We start from the raw sequence: 23,280 nt of genomic DNA on the forward strand, positions 1-23,280 counted from the left end.
TCCTGGTTTCAAGGAATTAATGTCTAGATGCATTCTAGAAGAAACAAGGGTAGAAGAGCAAGAAATGCCCTTGCTTAAAGGTCCTCTTGCTGCCTTTTCTTCTCATGCTAAGAAGAGAAATAATTCTAAGTCTAAATTGAAAAGAAAGGCTGGACCTAAGGGTGGAAGAAAAGGACAATGTTACATTTGCAATAAAGCAGGTCACTATGCAAGGGAATGACCTGATAGAAAGGACTCTCACCATGACGATGATCAAAATCCCTCTCATGGTAATCGAAGGGATGGAAAATTCAATAGCAAAGATAAAAGGAATGCTGGAAATCAAGGAAGAGGACAACCATTCAAGAAGGCTAGAAATTCCAGGATGTATTAATTGCACCCGACCTCCGAAAGAACCCGGTGTCCATCTCAGCAATGGAAGACAAAGGCTACAAGGTAACCTTCAGTAATGGCAAGGTACATGTATTGAAAAATAATCTTAAAGATGCATTTACTCTTGGGTTTCATGTTGATTCATTATATCAGGTAGATGAAATTCAGGTAGGTGTCATGTCTTATGACACATCTATTCAGTTCGAACTTTGGCATTAGAGGTTTGCCCACCTTCATTACAAATATCTACCCTATGTAAGACATATGGTAACAGGGATGCCCAAATTCCGAGTAGAAAAAGAAGGTGTATGTTCGGGATGTGCTGAAGGAAAGCTCAAAAGGGGACCATTCCCCTCAAGCCTAAGCAATACCTCCGATATATTATAGTTGGTTCACTCAGGCATACCTGAGGTTGGCATTAAGAGGGAGACTGCTACACCACATACTCCAGAGAAAAATGGTGTGGCACCGTACGATTGTGGAAGTTGTTTTTATGGGTAGATGATGTAACAATGCTTGATGTGGAAGAAGCGATGGATCCTATTTATCCACTGGAGCCTTCCTCTTCCAGAAGAGGCCTTCATGGCTTAGGGGGATACTTGATGATGCTGAAAGACATGCTGCACCCAGAGGAACCTTCCGTGAAAGTAAGAAACCAAACAGGTATCAGGGATACCTGACCAGTATGAGCACAATCATACAAAATGAGCCTTCATCATTCTCAGATGCTGTCAAGCATCAAGTATGGAAGGATGCTATGACCATTATGAAGAATGATGTCTGGGAAGTAGTTCCCAGACCCCAGGACAAGACAATTGTTACTTCAAAATGGCTTTACAAGATAAATCTGCAGCAGATGGAAGTACGTAATAGTATAAGGCTCGTTTTGTTGCTCGTGGTTTCTCCCAGAAGGAAGGTATAAACTATGATGTGATATTTGCACCTTTTGCCAGATATACGACCATCTGCTTGATCACAACCCTTTTGTCTTCACAAGGATGGAACATACATCGGATGGATGTCAAGGCTGCTTTCTTGCATGGTTTGATCTAAGAAGAGGTCTATGTGGAGCAACCCGAAGAATTTGAGATTTTTGATTGAAAATCTCATGTATGCAGGTTGAAGAAGGCTATCTATGGGCTAAAGCAAGCACCTTGAGCATGGTATGAGAGGATCGATAGCTACTTGATGAAGCTAGGATTTAGTAGGAGTGAAGCCGATCCTAACCTTTACTTTAAGGTTGAAGATGACAAGCCTCTCAAACTGGCGTTGTATGTGGATGACCTCTTTCTAATAGGTGCATACCCTCTCATTCACAAATGTAAGAGGGAGTTGGCTTCTGAATTTTAAATGAAGAACCAAGGACTTGAAGTGTGGCAGAAGCCAAGGGAAATTTTCCTATCTCAAGGAAAATATGTGGTGAAGATTCTGAAAATATTTGGTATGGTGGACTGCAAGCCTGTGACTACCTCGAGGATATTAACTTTCAAAAGTTATATGGTAGTGATGTCGGATCAGATTTGGGAAATGCCTCTGAGTTTCAAAAACTCATTCACGTTGATGTTCTTGGTGAACCTCTGTCCGAACACATGTTTTGCAGTTAGCATTGTGAGCTCATATTTGGTTGAGCCTCACTAGTTTGGTGCCAAGACTCTTCTAAGATGTCTTCAGGACACAATCTCTCATGGTTTGAGATACATTGCTGGAAATATGAAACTGCATGATTATTCGAATACTGATTAGGCAGGTAGTGTGGAGGATCACTAGAGCACTTTTTAGTGTTGTTTCTCTTTGGATTTTGCTTTGATATAATGGATGAGCAGGAAGCAGAAGTCAATTGCCATAAACACCACCGAGACTGGATACATATCTACGAGTATGATCTCGTATGAAGCTACCTAGTTGGGGAAGCTCTTCAATGAGCTGTTTGAACACATACCACTGTGATTCTATGTAACAACCAGAGGTGGGATTCGATTATTAAGGAATCCTATATTCGTCGATTGCTCCAGCAGATAGACATCATCTGGGATATGGTTAGTCGATAAGAAAGGAGGCTCCATCGCATTAAGATGATGTATAGGTCGATACACCTTGTCAAAGCCCCGAGGAAAGATCTAATCTGTGATTTTCCCAAATGACTTGGAGTCATCAAGAAACCCTTGTACAAGGGTCCTGCATATTGCATACATTGAGCTCTGGGAGCTCTGAGGGCTTGCGGTTCTTACTGGAGCAACATACGACCACATGGTAACTCACCCTCCCTTGGTGGTGTGCACTGGAACAAGATGATTAGCTCTCTTGTGGGATAAGATGATTCGATCTCTTGTGGAACATGATGATTCACTATCCTCTGTAGCAGGATGATTAGTTCTCCTGCAAGGCTTGGATTGATGTGTTCTCCATGGCGATTGTAGTAGGATTGATGTGTTCTCCTGTGAGGCTTGGATTGATGTGTTCTCCATGGTGATTGTAGCAGGATTGATGTGTTCTCCTGTGAGGCCTGGATTGATGTATTCTCCATGGCGATTGTAGCAGGATTGATGTGTTCTCCTGTGAGGACAAGATTGATTAGTTCTCCTGTTGAGGCATCCTACCCATGTAGTCTGGGACTCATGGGAAGTACCTCTCATCTAATCAATGAGCAGGGAAATGAAGTTAGGGACCATAGTAGTACCGATGGACGCATCGGTGTATCTACTGTACTCCCTACACTAGGATGACCTCCAATGATTTGGGATCAACGATATTGGTCTGGGACCAGTGGTAGGAGTGGTACATTCTATGACACTAACTTCGGGTCGGTTGTCACTGGTCTGGGAGTAGTGGTACGCACTCTGAGACTGACTTTGAGTCAGTGGAGGATGTTGCTGGTCTGGGACTAGTGGTAGGAGTTGTACTCACTATAATGCTGACTTCGGGTTGGTTGAGACTGGTCGGGGACTAGTGGTACATACTCTAAGACTAACTTTGAGTTAGTATGATACATCCTCGATCATTTCTTCTTCTTCATAATTCGGACAAAAGCATAGAAGAACAGAACGCAGAGCAACACATAATAGAGCAGAGCCATACATATCAATATAGGGTAGAACAAGACAAAGCAAAATAGGTAGAATAGAGTAGATCAGGGCAAGGGGTAGGCTGTATAGGGCAGTGTATTTTATGGATGAATATTAGCGACCAACAGACAGATTGCAAATGAAGTTCTCCCTAGTTGAGAGGGAGTGTTAAAATTGGAAACCAGGGCCAAACTTCATGTGGGTCATCTTATTCATGGCTGATAATATGTTCATTAGATTCCTCTCATCGAGAGGTGTAGGATTTATCTAAAGATCATCCGATTCCGATAAGTATTCATGGAGATATGAATTTATTTTGATTATGGAATTATTATCAAGCTGACCTACAACTCATGTAGGCTTAGAAGTGCAACAATCACATCTATTCAAACATCAACAGTTGTGTATAAATACAGGAGTAATTTTCCTCATTTTCACTCACTCATCTCATCACATCTCTCTCTCTCTACTGCGCATAAAAGAGTCTCTTCTCTATTGCGCAGAAAAGGGTCTCTCTCTCACACATGTGGAAGGAAACTGTTGAACCTGAAGATGCAACTGCAGATCCAAACTTTGAACTGCATGTACCTAAATATATCCTCATCTAAACTACACTGTAGGTTCATCTAAACCTCCTCTAAAGGCTGCAACTTTTGGTGGTGGAATCAAGTCAATTCGACAGACGGTTTGCGAGATATCGACTGCCTTAGTTTGAAGGAAGCTGCTGAAACTGAAGCTGCAACTGCAGATCAAAATTTTGACCAACGTGGAACATCAAACATCCTCTTCTAATCTATGTTGTAGGTTCATTTGAACCTCCTCTAAAGGCTGCAACTTTTGGTGGTGGAATCAAGTCAATCTGACAGACGGTTTGCTAGATATCGACTGCCCTAGTTTGAAGGAAGCTACTGAAACTAAAGCTGCAACTGCAGAAGTAAAATTTGACATGCGTGGACTAGAATATCTCCTCATCTGAACTGAACTGTAGATTCATCTAAACCTCCTCTAAAGGCTGCAACTTTTGGTGGTGGAATCAAGTCAATCCGATAGACGGTTTGCGAGATATCGACTGCCCTAGTTTGAAGGAAGTTGCTGAAACTGAAGCTGCAACTGTAGAAGTAAAGTCTGACCTACGTGGACTAGAAGATCTCCTCATATGAACTGCGTTGTAGGTTCATCTAAACCTCCTCTGAAGGCTGCAACTTTTGGTGGTGGAATCAAGCTAATCCGACGGTCGGTTTGTGAGGTATCGACTGCCCTAGTTTTGATGATGAAGCCGCTAATGTTGATGTTGCTAATCTAGGGTTTGCTACTGCTGATATAAATTAGATTTATTGTACTATTTCTCTCTTCTGAATTATTGAAGATAAAAGAATATTTGATCAAAGGGTTTCCCCACAGATTGTGGGGTTTGTCCCTGGCTAGCCGCCACATCTTGTGTCTCTTGTCTTGGCTTGTTTTCTGTCGATCATTTAATGTTCTATCTGCACTTTACTTTATGTACATGTGATTGCTAATCTGTGGAATATAATAAGAAAAGGAAGTAAACTGTTATAAGCATAGAACATACCATAACTTAACAGAACCTCGCTGAGAAGATGAAGGACAAGTTCAAACTTGTCAAGAAGCCACGTGGGTATTCCATTACCAGCATTACTGACCCCACGGTGAAGGTTTCCACTCAAATTTTGGCTAGAAAGGTCATGAGGAAGTGATGCACGGATGAGGTGTTGACACCGGTAGTTTCTTTAGTAGCTCACTACTCGAAGGGTGTACAGTTCAACTGGGCACGCTACTTGTGTAGCGAGTTCCTCGCAAACTGTAGAGAGGCAGAAGACCAAAGTAAGACCTTTCACTATTCCTGGCTGTTGCTCTCGATTGTGCTGGTCGCATGGGAGTTGCCCGAGGATAGCCAGTTTCCTTTGATCGAGACAGATTTACCAGAAGCTGCAAAGTTTGCATCTCTATGGGCCATAAAAGATGTTGCGTGGGTTAGAGAAAGCAAAGTCTTTTGGGTACTGATGGAGGAGAGCATCCATGCAGCCATCAACCGAAAGTTGCTGTTGTCCCAATCTGTGTTTGAGCAACTATCTGGGTACGAGGAGTTCAAAGCGGACTTCCATCTTATTTACATTTGGGCATGCAAGGACCCCAAGTAGAAGTGGTTTGACTTACCCTACTTGGCTACGGATGACACTATTGCAGAGGTCCTCAAGTGTTGGCCAACAGACTGGCATTCAACATCTAATTTAGCCGTCAGGACTAGTAAGTCCACGGAGAAGCAGAAAAAGGAAGCATTCAGACTGAAGGTTCACAAGTTGGCTGAGAAGAGGAAGAAGGAGATTGAGGAGAAGTCCTGAATAGAAGTGAAGTGCACCGCGAAGGAACAGGCAGAGCAGGAAGAGCATAGCTCCGATAGAAGTCAGAAATCTCCTTCACCCCAAATGGAGGAAGAAGACCAGTTAGAGTAGGGTGGTGGAGACTAGAAGAAAAGCACTCCCTTTTGAGTGAAGTAGTATAGGGAGTAGGAAAAGGAAGGATTGCGTAAGAAGACAAAAGGCTCTAATTCATCTCTAGATCCAATTACCTTGACAGAGGGCGACTTGGATGATATTGGAGATAAGGTGCAGGATACAACAACAAAACTGCTGCAGTAGTTTTAGCAGCAACATAAGTAGGCACTAGGCGCCATACAGATGGGTCTGTGCGAGCTGCAGATCCAAATGACTAGGATCCAGGTAGCTACTAGATAGAGCAGTGTTGCATCAACCAGTTTGGCACCGGAGACTACTCAAGCAGTGGAGATGGTTCGGTCAATGGATCTCTGGGCTGTCACACTACTGGATGGAGCTTTGAGCATGGAGGTGGCCACTGACAAGGCTATTGTCAACACTTTGAAGAATGTGGGCCTCAACTTGGCCACGCTCCCTAGTGAGTTCCTTCACACACTGCAAGCAGGTGTGATCGCAGAGATTAAGGCCCGAGAGAAGCGCGCACTGAGCATGATCAACAAGTACAAGGTCAATAATGAACAAATGTTCGTGGAGAAAACAACAACGTTGGAAGCATGGAAGAAAGTTCAAGTGCAAAATGAACAAACTATAGACGTGTTGGCTGAGGCATGAGGGATAGTCCCTGAACTGCATATCCTGGAGGAAGCGCCATGGATGCAAAGATCAGGAAGTTGGCTACAAGCTTGCGTGACACAAAAATAGAAGTGGCCAAGGTTTAGTTTGAACTGAACTTGAAGATAACAGAGCTCGAGTTGAAGTCATAGCCTTCAACTCCACCAAAGGTCAAAGAATAATGTGAAGCCACCGTGAAGGATGGAGTCACAGTAGTAGACGCTGTAGTGAGGGATTGCACTGTGCTCTTCGAACAGTCCATGGAGGTAGTCACGGCGCTGCAGGAAGATCCTAACCTGTAGAGGTTAAAGATAGAAGTTGTGAATTGCAGCAGTAGTACGATGAAGAAAGAGCGATGATGCACACTCTCGCTATATCATAGTGATTGGCTAATCTACATGAGACAAAACAATTGCTCAAACAGGTGGACGCAATGCAAAGGAAAGAGGCGGTCCTCAAGGCCAAATTGGGGCCTTGGATTGATGAGGCCTATATTATCTCTTCCACCATTGAGGAAAAGTTGGCAAGCCTACAAATAATACAACAGAAGATCAGGGAAGATAGCATAGGACCAACAATAGAGAAGTTGGTGGAGCAGATCAAATAGGAAGCCACACAGAGCGTGGTTGAGGTAGTAGTGGCACAAGTAGAGCTAGGAGGTCCCCATAGTAAGATCTCCACGCCAACAGAGTGACTTGGGCTTGAGTCACAATATTTTTGTTGGGGACCTATTGGGATAGGGTCCCCTAGGGTCAATTTTGGGGCAAAAACCTAAGTTTTGGGGCAAAAAGCCCAAGTTTTGTTGTAAAGAATGTAAAGTCTCCGCAAGTTGTGGTCGTGGAGCATGTAGATAGTAAAGTGTCATAAATGGTTTTACCCTTCTTTTATGTAAGTTGTGTTGGCATTAGTAGATCTAACCATTGTCTGTAGACCATGGGATTGTATAAAAAGAAGAGTTTTAGAGAGTCTAAGGCATAAGGAGATATCAATGAAGACGAATGTAATGGGTTAGTAGAAGAAAGAGCGAAGAAGTATTAGAGTAGAAGAGAGGCTCTACAACTGTGTGCGCAGAGGCCTAGAGTAGAGTCCACAACTGAGTGTGCGGACCCCTGCAGTTGAGTGCACAGGGAAGTCTTGAGTCTGTAAGAAGAACTGAAGTATTAATAAAGAGATTATTCTAGAAATTATCATGTATATATATTTCCTTCTATTATGAATGAATGCACTGTTACGTTATGATGAATAATGGGGTTATGAATTAATATTATATTGATGTGCAATTTTACATGATTTATATTGTCATATGAACACAAGTAACAATAACTGTTTACGCGAAGAAAATCTTTTTGCACGCTAAAGTTATTGAACACTTAAGACGATCTAGGTAAATATGGGGTTAGGAATAATCACAGAGGCGTGTAAGTGGTTTATTCACCTATTTAGGGTCCACGAAAGACATTCATAGACCTTCATAGAGGTATAGAATCTAATTAAGGGAAGTTATATCAATAAGCCCTAAAGGCTTATCGATTTGCTTGAAGGCAAGTTTAGTGCATAAAATGACATCACGCTCATCTTTGAGTGTGGAAACTTGGTTCCTGCATCCCCCCATACTGCTTTGGGTGAGACTTCAGTCCACGCTCTGGAGGTTGATGCCGAAAGGGCAAGTAGTGTAGGGATTTGTTTGGCAAACTTAACTCTGAACCTGGGTCAGGACCCACTAAGCCAACAACACCACTTAGGAGACAACTAGTAGGTTCAATCCATTTGATTTAGTGTATGGAAAGAAAGCTCTTCTTTCTATTGACTTTGAATATAACACTTTGAGAATGGCATCCCAATTAGACGTAGATGTCACCATATCACAGAATGTCTTGGTTGAGTTCACAATGTAGGCCCTCTTACACACTGAAGTTATACAATTGGAAAGGAAGGTCAGGCATGATAAGAATATCAAGGAAATGGTTTTTCAAGAAGGGGATTGGGCCTTGTTATATGATTCTAGGTTAAAATATATTAATGGAAATATGGTTAGGCCCATACCTGGTAGAAAAATGTCATGACAATGGAGTTGTCCAAATCAGAACAATTGATGAGGAAGGGATCCCCTTGCTTTTCAATGGTTATAGGCTGAATTTATGTAGGAAACCAATGGATAAGGCATAATTAATTAGTACAATCACCAGGGAAATCAATGTGATTGGGACTATCATAGCTTCCAATCGACAACAATTTTAGATATTTTTGTTAAAAAAAATAAAAATAAAAAATAAAAGGCTTGGATGAAAACCTCTATGAGGCATTTGAGACCGACTCCTGGGTTGAAAACTTCTCCGAGGTAGCCTAGGAGCAAAAAAGAGAAGAAAAAATAATAAATATCCCTAGGTGAAAACCTCCCTTGAGGCACCTAGGGAATGCATGTAAGTTGAAAACATCCTCTAAGGTAGCCCGTGTGTCTTAATTTAAAAAAAAAGAAGAGAAAAAACAAGGAAAGTGCTTATACCTTCTTTACTGTCTTTTCTCTTATTTTGTAGGGTCATACAAAATGACAGATTTCATGGCTACAAGGCCAAAATTTTCGAGATTTCCTTCATTCTTCCATCCATCCACTTCCTATCCATCATATCCACTCATGTGATCACTTCTCTCCACCATCTCATTATCTTGAACTTCGAGTTTTACCTCCTCTTTGTGTTGCTACAAGAAGTTCCTAAGATGCTACAAGACAGTTCTAAAAAGCTACATGAGGGAGAGTTGAGGAGGAGGGCAACCCAACAGGGACCTTATGACTTTAAAAATTATGAAGAAGGTTCCCACATTATTGTCCATCATCCACACATCACTCATCCATCTCATTTCACAAAAGAATTCATTCAAATCCTCCAATCTGTCCTACATTTAAAAAAATATATAAAAACACAGAAGCCATCATCTTCATTTCTACAAGTCTACACTGCTCCCTAATGATCACAGTATTGTCCTTAGGACTTGTTCCAATTTCTCTCATCACCCCCAGGTAGATTGAAGACCACAAAGGAAAATTAAAGGACTGCTACAGGAAGAAACCTCCCCCTGTAGCAACCTATGCACACGTCACAAAAAGCATTGATCTTGTTTTTTTCTCATCAGAGGGGATGATGGATCCTTATGAGACAACTTTGAAGATTTAATATCACTCCCAGGAAGACTTCCACCAGTTGCAACAGCTTGGACATCAATGAGGTACTTGCACACAAAACAAAACCAAAAATCAAGTATCATGAGGAGAAATTAATAAAGGCACAGGAAATAAGCCAGAAATCCAACTCCCTTGATGTCAATAATATGGTCCATCTCCAACAAAAAAATCCTTGCAGCAGTTCGATCATGAGGTAGGCATAGGTATGGAAAACTCTTATCTCCTTCCTATATGTGAATAACGAAAATGTATAAATGTCGAGAAGGGATGTTTTAATAAGTTGAAGGTGGCTAGTTAACTTGGCCACCCTCAGCTAGTGAACTAAAAGTGATGGTGAGCACTCATGCAACGTGGAGATGTCACATCGAACAACTTTGGATCACCAATAATGGGTGGTGATTATGAGGGAAGGAGAAGTAATTACTCAGAGTGGGAAAACGGTCCAAAAGAGGAAAACCCATGTGATTGCGAGCTCACCATAACACTCCAAGCCTCAACTTAAAAATGACATACTATGTACTTGGGCTTAGTTTCTTTTGCATACTCACTCATTTTAAAAAATGTTAGGGAGAGGAAAAGCATAGTGTGCCAATGGGGAGCTTCAAATCTCGTTCTACAATTGAAACAGGAATGATCTACAAACAGACCTACAATTTCTATAGGAGGGCCAAGAAAATGCTATAGTAAGGTTGAGAGGGTGAAAAAGAGCCACAAAGGTTCGAATTGATTTCCAAATTATCATCTTCCTCCTAGACTACTTGAAAATAAGTAAGTGTCACCATTTCCCTCATCCATCCATAAAATTGCATGCAATTTCTACTTAAGTTCTATAGACAGTGGCAATATAATTGTGCAATTAAAAGGTCTTTTTGAGCATTATAGTGATTGAAACATAGGAAATTATTATTGACAAGGAGTTTTTGACTCACTGCTACCACTAAATTAAACACTGAAGCTATAGAAGAAGCATCTCTCCCTCACTTAATTAAGGACATAAAGAAGAGATGGGGGGAGGATTCCATAGGAGGGAACCCTTAACTACTAAGAGAATCCACCTACACACTCATGTGGTATACATTTTTAGAAGACACCAATGGCTAGGGTTCTTCGAGTTATTAAAAGGGTAAGATGATGACCTTTCCCTTGATTCTTCCATGGCTATGAATTCCCAAAACAAAGGACAATTCCACCATTGTTGTGAGCGGGTTGGATCTCTCTCAGCCTTGAAATATATAGTAGAGTAACAACCCTACCTCTAGGGATCAAGTGGAGTAGAGAAGACAAAGGCACTAGTGTCACTACTAAAAATAATTTCTTCAATGCAAAAGAAAATCCAGTTGAGGACAGGAATGGAGTTAGGAGATAAATATTACCTTATCCTTGGGATGAGGTGGCTTACCATATTTTGAAGTACATATCTCATGAGGGAAGAATGTGTGTGGTATATGATTACCACTTTAGATTACTTCATGAATTCAGATTGAAGGAAAAATGGGAAAAAACCAACACCTACCCCACCATGGCCTCATCAAACTGATAGTGGAGGATGCGTTTCACAATTTTAGAATCCTTGTCCTTTGGTTCAAATTCATAGACACGGATAGAGATATTTTCATAGAAACACAAGCCCTCACACCAAGAGAGACCCCAACCTCTAGTGTTGGAGGAAGAGAGGGAAAAACAAAGGGAGAATAAGAAGGGGCAAAGACAGAATAGGAAGAGGAAAAAAGGTTAGAAGCAAAAGAAAGAGAGATAGAAGCAGAAAGGACAATAGAAGAAGCATATATGAAAATAGAAGAAGAAGAGGAAACAAAGGCAGAGGTAGGAGAAGAAAAAAATGAAAAATAAGAAGGGGAAATACAAGAAAGGAAACATTAAGTCCTAAGAGGACTACTGAGTACATATAAATAGAGATATCCCCACAACAAACAAGCTTGTCTCCATGAAACACTAAAAATGAGGTAGCTACAACTTTAGCTACCTTAGGCACCCTGATCAAACCTAAAATAAAGAGACAAAGGCAAGCCCACCAATAAATTAAAATGAGGAAATGCACCAAGATCAAGAAAGGGAGGAAAAAAAACTCCCACAAAGGTCCCCATCACAATTGAGGAGTCCCTGAGCAAGAAAGAGGAAGTAGGACCAACTGAAGGAAAAATTGAAGAGATCACCTCTCCAAAATCCAAAATAAAGACTCCTATAGCATATGTGAGGAGGCCTACCACCAGATAAAAATCCTTCAAACAAACTAGGACACCAACAACCCTCCAAAAAGAAGAGAAAAGGAAGCTACAAGAGGGGCAGAATGTGCTACTAGAAGGGAAAAATGTGACACAACAGCTACAGGAGGAAACAACCTCCCCAAGAACATTTAAGGACTTCTGAGAGCTCCAAGATCCTAGTCCACAACCTAGCCTGAGCTCCTACTGAAAATTTATTGAAGGAGGGAGGATTATCCCCCAAAAAATTGCAGTCCTGCTTCTTTATGAGCTAGAGATAGAAATAGGAAGAACCCACAAGTGGATGCAAATCACTAAATCTAAGAAGGTAGAGGATGTAGGCCTCATGGAAGAAAAGGTCATTAAAATGAGCAAGGATTTAAGTGAGATGAGAATGAGAGATTCTAAAATGAAGGAACAACTACAAACAAAAAATATGAGGTTGAGAGAGAGGCTGCAGGAGAAAGAAACACAAGTTTCCACCATGGCAAGCCTCTCCATGGAGGCATTGCAGTGCAGAAATTCATCAAAGTCTTATGTCCTCTTTCTCAAAGAACAGTTGCTGCGATTCCAAATCAAAACCTTGGCACAACATGGGTCTATGCCCTTTCAGGATTACAACAAATTCGTTGAATTTTGCAACCAAGCTAACATGGAATACAAAGAAAAATTGGTTGAATTTTACATACACAACCTCATTCTGACAGATATGAATTTTTGGGATCCTAATGCAAGATTTTGGGATACAAAACTGATGGCCATAACAACTTGGATGACTCATGAGGAGGAAAGAGCTAAGGAAGTGAAAAGGGCAATGGAAAAGGAAGAAAAGGAGCAATTATATATCGGAGCAGAGCTAGTGAGCCCAATGGCTGCCATTAACAATCATGGAATCATCTCCAATGATGTTTTTTTAGCACCTAAATAGCTTTCCAACTAGAAATAAGCCATCCTACACTTTGAAGACACATTCAGGTTGTTGGGAACATAAAGCTTGCAATCATGCCAAAGGAGATGGCATGCCTTACCCCACAGCCTACAGATTCAAGAATATCACTCTCCTCAAAGACTAAGGAATGCCTTGGAGAGGACACACTTATACAAGAGGATCATGCAATGGTTGAATGTCAGGTGGATAGGACTCAAGCTCAGTCCACCCTTACTGTTAGGCCTACAAGAAGGAAGATATGAAGTAGGAGCGCAGAAGGCATGGAAACAAATAGAGAAGAATCCATGTTTCTATCCCCAAGAGGGAAAACCATTTGAGGAGCCTTGGGATTTCATGGATGCCACCAGGGTCATGAGAGATATGCACATGGATGAATGAGTTGCTCAGGGGATGAGAAACAATTTAAGTAGGGGTGTGATGATGAGGCTCATTAATAGGTAGATTATAAGGGTCATGATGCCATACTCTAGCCTTAAAACTATCTCCTTCTCACATTTATTTACATTTTTTGTTATATTATTCTTAGTGAGAAGGATAAAATATGTTTTTCATGTCAGTGGCCTAATATGGTTCAATTGTAGGAAATGGAGCAATTTTGAGATGATTTCTATGCAAGGGCTCAGAGTAGACAACAAGGAGAGAATCTAGAGGGTCCACATCTTTAACTCCCTCAATCAACCCAAGATCACAACGCTCTCTCTCTCATCAGCTCGAGGTCATTGGCAGCCAAGCAAGTGAAAGTAATGAGGAACACGATCCACCATTCTCGAGTTGTAGGAGACAAATATTCCTATTTTCTATGCAGCTACTAACATCTACCTTATTGTATAAATAAGCATGTAGAAGAGCTCATTAGGATTCGAGTTTTGTTTTCAGCTACATAGATATTGAGCTCAAGAACTTGGCACTGTTATTTTGACTATTATTTGATGTATTAGACTTTGATTCAGTAATAATTAGAAGTTTCTTGTTGATTCATCATTAAGTTAGTTCCAGAGGGCCGAGGCGCTTGGGTCGGGGCCCAACCCAATGGCTTAGGTCTCTCTTGTGTATTTGTATCTCTTTTAGTTTTAGAGTATTGCTTAGTTTCTTTCATTTTAGTAGATAATAATCCATCAAAATATGTGATTGCATCTTGTACCTCATCTCTCTCTTGGGAGCATGAATAGAAGGATTTACAACCACAGTCCAAAAGTATTATGTTTATGATTTATTGGAAGAATATTTGTGTTAGTCATATTATTTTGCATGTGCTTGTTGTAGCTTAGGAGTTAATTTATTGATTATATCAGGAATTTTGGCATAGATTAGATAACATCTAAATTCAGCTCATCCTTTCCACTACTAGTTGTTTCATTTTTGTCAATGATAAATGGATGTATGCGTGTGATGATTACAGAGCTATTTGGATCTATAGGCAAGGGCACCTTCACCATATCCATCTTGGATTCCCTCACGTTATCTCGTGAACCCCAAATTTTGTCCCAAAAAATTTGTTTCATGAGATCATTTTCCCAGGGTCAGCGAGAGCATCCCTCCTCGTGCAAAATAGGCCTTCAAAAGGCTCTGAGATTGGCTAGGGTCTCTGAACACCCTTCAATCATTTACCTCAACTTCCATCCACCTTTTCCATACCCTTAAACCATAATTTTCACCTATTAAACCTTCTCGGCATCCCTCCTATAGAATTATAGGTCCTCCTGCAGCAATACAAGGCACATGTAGGAGCCCCCTGTAGCACACCTGTAGTAGACTTTTTCTTCACCAAGTTTGATCCTTACTGCAACTTGGACTTATATTAGAAGGATGTTGACCCCCAGTTGTGACTTCATGATAAAGGGAAGCTCCTAGGCCACTCCAAACCCTCCTTTTCCTTCATTGCAAAAATATAATAATGTTAGTTTCCTTATTCATTTGTAGGTTGTGATCAATTGAGAAAAGCGATTGTAATACATCTCTATTCATCATAATAATGCTAGAAAGCATTGGGGTTTTAGAAGATTGCTTTCCCCAAGAAAAATATTGTGTGCATGTGTGTTATTTCTTATTACATGTCTGAAATTTTTGTTCTAAATTGTGAATTAACTTCTGTAGAGAAGTAGAGTAGGTTTGTGTCTTATGATTTTGATTAAAATTTCATGGGTAGTTAATTAATATCACATAAAAATGAATAAAAATTAATATAAAACACATAAAAATTAATATTAAAACACATAAAAATTAATATTAAAACACATAAAAATTAATATCTCACAATCCACAAGGCCTCTCTTGGTGCTACAAGTGGCTCCTTGCTCCTTTAAGGATTCCCTACAATCTCCAAGTGCTAAGTGTCCAAATGTCCTTGTGGTTTCAAACCAACAACTTTGGGTGCAAAGTCCACATGCTTGGGTTCTTAGCCCACAAGTCCACTTGTGGTGCCATTTCCTCCAAAACCTCGAACCCTAGGTCTTGGATTACCTTCGAAGATACTAATATGAATAGTTTATACACAACGAAATGTTAGAGATCCTAGCAATGTAATGATTTCAAATATTATTAATAAAATACATCGTCGACTATAGAGGGACAAGGGAAAGAATGATAGGGGACTATGATCATGCGAGAGAGAGGGTACCTAGATAGAGAAGACCTTCTTATTTATATTTTATTGTATCCATCTTTGCAATTAAAGAGGAAAGGTTCTTATGTGAGCCTATTAGGGAGGTCATGTGAGAGCATGCATATTTAAATTTATCTTGGTGGTTGTAAGGGGGTTCCTCATTCATTATTCTCATTATTATTGTATGTTCTCGTTTCTTAAACAAAAATAGAGTTTTATTCAAAGGATCCATTGTTAGTGGCTATGTGTTAATCCTTGTTATATTTCCATCATGAGAATATTCTTGTGTACATGATTGCATTGGCAATTTTTGATAAAAACATTCCATGGCTGAGAGTGTCTAGAGATTCTAGCATTGTTATTTCTTTCCCAACAACACTAAATTCTTGGAGTGAAATAGAATAATGAGGGACTACATTGCAAATAAAAAATTCCTTTCCTTGGGTTGTGCAAGTTGAAGGGGAAAGAGAGTTATAAGTTGAGATAGTTATTGGACTAGTTGAATAATTTTTTATAGCTATGATTATTGTATGATAACATGAGTAGAGATTTATTGTGAGCTAACTATCTGTGAGTGATATATTGGCCTAGTCACCCATCCTTTTGGAATCATAGAGGCTCAACTTTAGGTTGGCTTGTAATAAAAATTGAATGTGCAATGGAGCTAACAATTGGGTGGAATGTTTGATGTTTGTAGTAATTTCATGCTATTTCCAATGTATTATTTAATGGGTCATCTATATTTTATATGGTGTGTCTGATTATGTGTAATTTCAATGCATATATTATATATCTTAGTAATTGCATGGGCATGTTCCTGTCATGCATTGTTTCTTGAATTTCTTGTTCTTAAAACATGTAGGAATTTACAGGGTGAGTTTATTAGATTGAACACCAAAGGACACCCCTCACAAATAGATCACAGATCATTACACCAGTATTATTGACATGGTTAAAACCCTCAAAGAGGGAAACAGTCCATGACCTGAGCCAACGCGACCACTTCAGGCAATATTATTAATGTAAAAGAAATAAAATTTACATAAGTTTCTCTCATAAACGGTCTTCGAAAAATGACCCTCCATGCTATTTAAATAGAGATCATGGACCAATTGGAGATTAAGCTACATATCAAGTGACGATAATACCAAGGAGAGAATGAACCGTTGGATCACTTCATGTCTAGAACATATCGTGACCGTCGGATTGTAAGTTAAAAAAAGTACATACTAAAGAAACACGTTTTACCTAACTATACACTAGACCAAGCTATACTTAATTAATTCCTACGTGTCAGAATATCCTAACATCCCCCCTTAAGAACAACTTGGGATAGGATTGAAGGATGTACAAAGATGATACAATAGGATAAGGAAGGAGCCATTAAAGCCTATCCTCCCTTGGTGACAACTTCTTGAACTCCAACCATAAATCGAAGTTTAGTAAACTTCGCCTCTGTGAGAGCATTTGTAAATATGTATGCAAATTGATCATCAGCTGAACAATATTTCACTTCAAGAACATGGTCATGAATGAGATTTCCGATGAAGTGCATGTGTAGTTCAATGTGCTTGTGTTTTCTGCACTGATGTTGGATTGGATCTTTGCATAGTTGAATGAAACTTTGATTATCACACGAAAGTGTAGTCGGATGCTGCTGCTGAAAACCAAACTCTCACAAGATCTAATGAAGCCACAGGGCTTCCTTACTAGCTTAAACAGTGCCATGATACTCTTCTTCTGTTGAAGAAAGAGAAACAACATGTTGTTTATGGAAAGCCCATGTAATAGGTCCACAACCAAGAGTGAATACATAACCGACAGTAGACAAGAGTGAATACAAGAGCACCTACTGCATCTTGAGTAGCGTGGACCCATTTTGGAAGCTGAGGAGCTGAAGGAAGATCCTGAGAAATTGGGGGAAGGTTTTCATCCTCGCTATCATCATCTGAAGAAGGAATATTTTTCAAAAGTAGAAGAGATAGAGAGGGGTGGCACATCTACCGAACTAGGCTCGTTGGCCAATATATTTTCATCAAACTTTACATCTCTTCTAATGATAATATTTTTTGATTTAGGTTGAAGAAGTCTATATCCTTTGACATCTGCAGAATATCCAACAAAAATACATTTTTCACTCTTAGGTTCCAAGGCTTTATGTTTCTCATTTGGAATATGGACCCATGCTTCACTTCCAAAAACACAAAAGTGACTTACATCTGCTTTAATTGAGCTCCATGCTTCTTTTGGAGTGATATTCTTTAAAAACTTAGTAGGAGTGTGATTTACTATGTAATTTTCACAATCAATTTCTTCTTCCCAACAATTAAGACTAATTCCTTTAGATTGAAGCATACAATTAGCGATTTCCTTTAAGGTGCGATATTTCCTTTCAGCTACACCATTTTGCTGTGGAGTATATGGAACAATATGTTGCAATTGAATTCCATGCTTAGTGTAAAAGTTGATGAATTTGTTGTTAACATATTCTCCACCATTATCAGATCTTAGCTTAAGAATTTGATGTACAGATTGTTTCTCAACAAAGGCCTTAAAGGCCAAGAACATGTTAAAGACTTATGTCTTGAGTTTCAAGAAGTATACCCAAGTGCGTCTATAGAAATCATCAATGTAAGTTAAGAAATACTTGTAACCAGAGCATGAAACAACTGGAAGTTGATCACATAAATCACTACACACAATCTGTAAGGGGGATGAGGCGTGCCAAGAGGCACGTTTTTCAAAACTATCTGTTATGAAACTAGCTCACAAAAAGATATAAAAGATAGATCAATGCCTTAGAATTCAGCCTCTTCGAGGGGGAAACCTCCTTTACATTACACAAATGAATGATTCCTTGATGATTCAAATGAAAAAACCTCTTTTATATATATAGGAGTCTAAGGAGTCACAATATAACCTAGCCGACCTAACAATAATAATATAAAGGCATAAAAATAACAATAGATGGATTCTATGGGGCATAGTAATAAAAATATGGGGACAATAGGGGCACAACAATATTAATAAGGGATACAAATACAATAGTAATGGCGTAATCACTAGTATTATAGGGACCTAACATGCCCCTCTCCTTCAAAAAAGTGTTGTCCTCAATGCTTGAGTAGTTCTGGATGCTTCTGTATAAAATTCTCATCCTCGCATGTGGAATATTCAGGGGATAAGTTCTTCCACTTGATGAGATACTCCGAAATTGATTGATTTCGTAGCTGTCGAGTTCTTGTTTCTGTGACTGCTTTCGGTTCCGATATAATTTTTCCTTCCTCGTCAAGTTCTGGCAATATTGTTTGAACTGGGAGCTTGTCGCCTATAACCTTCTTTAAACATGAAACATGGAAAACTGGGTGCACTCGAGAAGCTACAAGAAGCTCCAATTTATATGCCATAGTACCAATATTTTGCAACACCTTGTACGGACCATAATACTTTGGTGATAATTTATTATCCTTCTTAGCTTGCTTGAGGGACATTTGTTTATATGGTTGTAGCCGTAGGAATACCCAATCACCTACATCAAAATGTCTTTCGTTGTGATGTTGATCTGCCTGTTGTTTCATTGTATTCTGCGCCAACACGAGGTTATCCTTTAAGAGTTGGAGGACTTGTTGTTGATGCTCAATGTGATGTTCCACAGCTTGAACCTTAGAATTTTCTTTTAAATATGATGTGATGGATGGTGGATTATATCCATAAAGTGCCATAAATGGGGTCATTTTTGTTGCTATATGGAAGGACATGTTATACCACCATTCAACCAGAGGCAACCATTTGACCCATTGTGTCTGTTTATCAGATACAAAGCAACGAAGATATCCTTCCAAACATTTGTTTACTATCTCAGTTTTCCCATCAGATTGAGGATGATAAGATGAGCTATGAGCTAACTGAGTATCGAGACAAGAAAATAATTCTATCCAAAAATTTCCAGTGAAAATGCGATCTTTGTCACTTACAATAATCTTTGGGTTTCCATGTAGCTTTTGAACTGTTTCCATAAATGCAGTAGAAACTGTACTGGATTTAAATGGATGTGATAATGCACAAAAGTGTGCATACTTGGTAGGTCTGTCAACTACCACCATGATGACACTCTTTCCTTCAGACTTGGGTAAACCTGTGATAAAATCCATTGAAACCTCCTCCCAATGTTGGCTTGGAATGGATAAAGGTTGTAATAGACCCGGGGTATTAATTGTTTCAACTTTATTTTGTTGGAAAACCAAACATTCCGTCACAAACTTTTGAATATCCGATTTAAGGCCATCCAAAAAAAATTCCTTCTTAACCCTGTGGTAAGTTTTTAAAAATCCTGAGTGCCCTCCTAAGGGAGAAGTGTGCAATTCCATAAGAATCTTTTGCTTGAGTCGAGAATTCTTACAGAGGTATAAGCGATCTTTGTACCATAACGAATTTATTTTGCCAACTAAATGTATCAGATGTACTGAAATCTTGTTGTAACTTTCGAATAAGTGCCCACACTTCTTCATCATTCTTCCATTCCTCCCTTGCTTCATTTATCCATTCTGGTTGGATAATAGAAATGGCACATGACAATGCTTCCACATCCTCATCCTTTCTTTAGAGTACATCTGCCACCACATTTTGCTTCCCTTTTTTGTAGATGATTTCAAAGTCATAACCCAATATCTTTGTGACCCACTTTTGTTGCTCTTCAGAGGATAATATTTGTTCAAAAAAGTATTTAAGGCTATCATGATCCGTTTTTACCTTGAAGTGTCTTCCCATTAGGTAGGGTCACCATTTCTTAAGTGCATGTAGTATTGCCCACATTTCCTTCTCATAAATAGCTTTGTGTAAAAACTTTCCCTTGATTGGACGACTTTCAAAAGAAATGGGTCTTTCGTCTTGCATTAAAACAACACCAATTCCATTTCCTGAAGCATCACATTCCACAATAAAGGTTTTTGTGAAGTCTAGTGTAGCTAAGATCGGTGCTTGGCACATTGCCTCTTTAAGATGTTTCAAGGCCTTTGTTACTTCTGGAGTCCATGAAAATGCATCTTTCTTCAATAATGTTGTTAGAGGTGCTGCTATTCTCCCATAATTCTTAACAAACTTGCGATAATACCCTGTCAACCTGAGAAATCCTCGCATATGATTTATGGATGTGGGGATTTTCCATTCCTTAATGGCTTTAATTTTGCTAGGGTCTACCTTAACTCCTTCATGAGATACAATATGACCCAAATATTCCACCTCTTGTACTCCAAAGAAACATTTGGATCTTTTTGCATATAATTGTTTCTCCTCCAATAGTTGTAGCACCTTGTCAACATGTTCAACATGATCCTTCCAAGACTTGCTGTAGATTAGTATATCATCAAAAAATACTAATACAAATTTTCTAAGGAAGGGTTTGAAAATGGAATTCATCAAACTTGAAATGTAGAAGGTGCATTGGTAAGGCCAAAAGGCATGACCAAAAATTCATAATGATCCTCATGAGTTCTAAATGCTGTTTTTGGAATGTCTTCAGTCTTCATTTTGATTTGATGATATCCTGAACGAAGATCTAACTTGGTGAAGTAAATTGATCCATGCAATTCATCTAGTAATTAATCAATAACAGGAATGGGAAACTTATCTTTAATAGTGAGCTTGTTGAGCTCCCTATAATCTAGACACATATGCCATGATCCATCCTTCTTGTGCACCAATACTACTGGAGTAGAGAAAGAACTTTGACTAGGTTGAATTATACCAGCCTCTAGCATTTCTACAACCATACGTTCAATTTCACTCTTTTGGGCATAGGGATATCTATATGGCATGATGTTTGGAGAAACACTTCCTGGAATCAGATGAATAGCATGATCATGATCACGAATAGGTGGGAGACCTTTGGGAGTCTCAAATACCTTGGAATGACTGTACAAGACTTTTTGGAGATATGGAGAAATAGATGATTTTGATGTGGAAACATCTAGCGAACATAATTGTGCAATTACACCTCTTTGTTCCTTTTTTAGAAGCTCTGTCATACTGTTAGAGCTGATTATCTTTCCCAGTTTCCTTGCAATACCCCTTAATTCAACTTCCTTTCCTTCCATAGAAAATTTCATGAAAAGTTCTTGAAAATTAAAAGCTATTGTACCCAAGGATTGTAGCCATTGGACTCCTAGTACAACATCAACACCTCCCATTGGAATGGAAAGCATTGGGCTAGTCAATACATATTCTCCCATGGATAGCTTGATATTATGGCACTTTCCAGAGCAATTTATTGTTCCTCCATTTGCAACAATCACTTGACACTCTGATGCTGGATATAGGAAGCAATTCAATTCTTTTGCTACCTTACAATGAATAAAATTGTGTGTACTTCCTGAATCAATCAACACTATTACCCTTTTCTTCTTGATTTGTCCTTCTATCTTGATGGTTTGAGAAGTGGTAATTCCATCCAATGCATTACAAGATATGGTTGGATTCATTTCTTCTTTATCTAGGCCTTGTTCCTGGAGTATATCCTCTTCTTTTGACCTTTCTTGCTTCTTTTCTTCTTCCTCTTCACAATCTATGTAGAATAATTTATTCTCAGCACACTTATGACCTTTAGTGTATTTTCTATCACAACTGTAACAAAGCCCTTTTGCTCTTTTTTCTTCCAATTGTTGTGGTGTCAACCTTATATGTTGTGGAAGACTAGGGGCAACAACACTTCCATCTTTATAGTTGTGAGTGGTATGCTTCCTTATTGCCATAATTTTGCTTTCCATTTTCTTGCTAACCTGAATGCCTTCTCTAATGAATCAAGTTCCCAAAGGCGAACATCATGTTGGATATTATCCTTTAAAGTCCCTATGAACACATCAATCCTATGCTCCTTTGGAATATTTTTTTACCCTTATGTTCAATTTTTGGAACTCCTCAATGTGCTCCATTATTGAACCCTTTTGCTTGAGACTTATCGAATGGCTAAAAAAATGTTGCTTTTTGCATCCTCATAATGTGCTGTCAATTCTTCCGTAAAAATTGCCCAAGTGATAATTTTTTTATGAGAGAAAAGCCATTGATACCATAAAAAATGATTTGGTTCCAAATATAAGGTTGCAATACGTACCTTTTGTGTGTTTTGCACATTATTGAGATCAAAAAATTGCTCCATTTATAATATCCATGTTGCGGGATCCTTACCATCAAACTTCCTCATATCGATTTTTGGAATATGGTGGGTCTTCAATCCAACATTAGAGTCTATGAAATCATGATTAACATTTCTTTTGTTCGCATCATGAGTTTCCTTTACTACCCTTTCACCATTAGTAAGTATTTCTTGTAGAAAATTTGTCATATATGTCTTCAAAGCTGCCATGCCTGTCTTCAAATTCGTGTTCAAATCTATCTTCAAATTGTCCATATTAGCTTCTATGTAATTCATCTTAGCTTCCACGCCATTTATCTTAGCTTCTGTTAGCTTTTGTGAGAGTGACATTTGTTGCACTTGGTCTTGTAATTTTGATACATCATGTAGCATTTCTTCCTCTTCTTCATGAGTCATGCTAGAGCTTTCAGGTTGCTTACTAGGTGTTTGCATTTTCTTTCCTTGGGGCATCAGTTACCGATAATAATGATCTACTATGCCCTTTGAATTCCTTCAAAATAATTTTTCAAACCAAGCTTAAGCAAGAATTTAAAAAAATATACACACCTTTTTTTCACTTTGTAGGAGCTCGATATTGCCTCTGATTTATCTATGTAGTTTCAAATCATCCAGTTTTGAAAATACGA

This window comes from Pinus tabuliformis, chromosome 8 (assembly GCF_031772625.1).
Source record: "Pinus tabuliformis cultivar Carrire ecotype Pingquan chromosome 8, CPIR1, whole genome shotgun sequence".
Classification (NCBI taxonomy): domain Eukaryota; kingdom Viridiplantae; phylum Streptophyta; class Pinopsida; order Pinales; family Pinaceae; genus Pinus; species Pinus tabuliformis.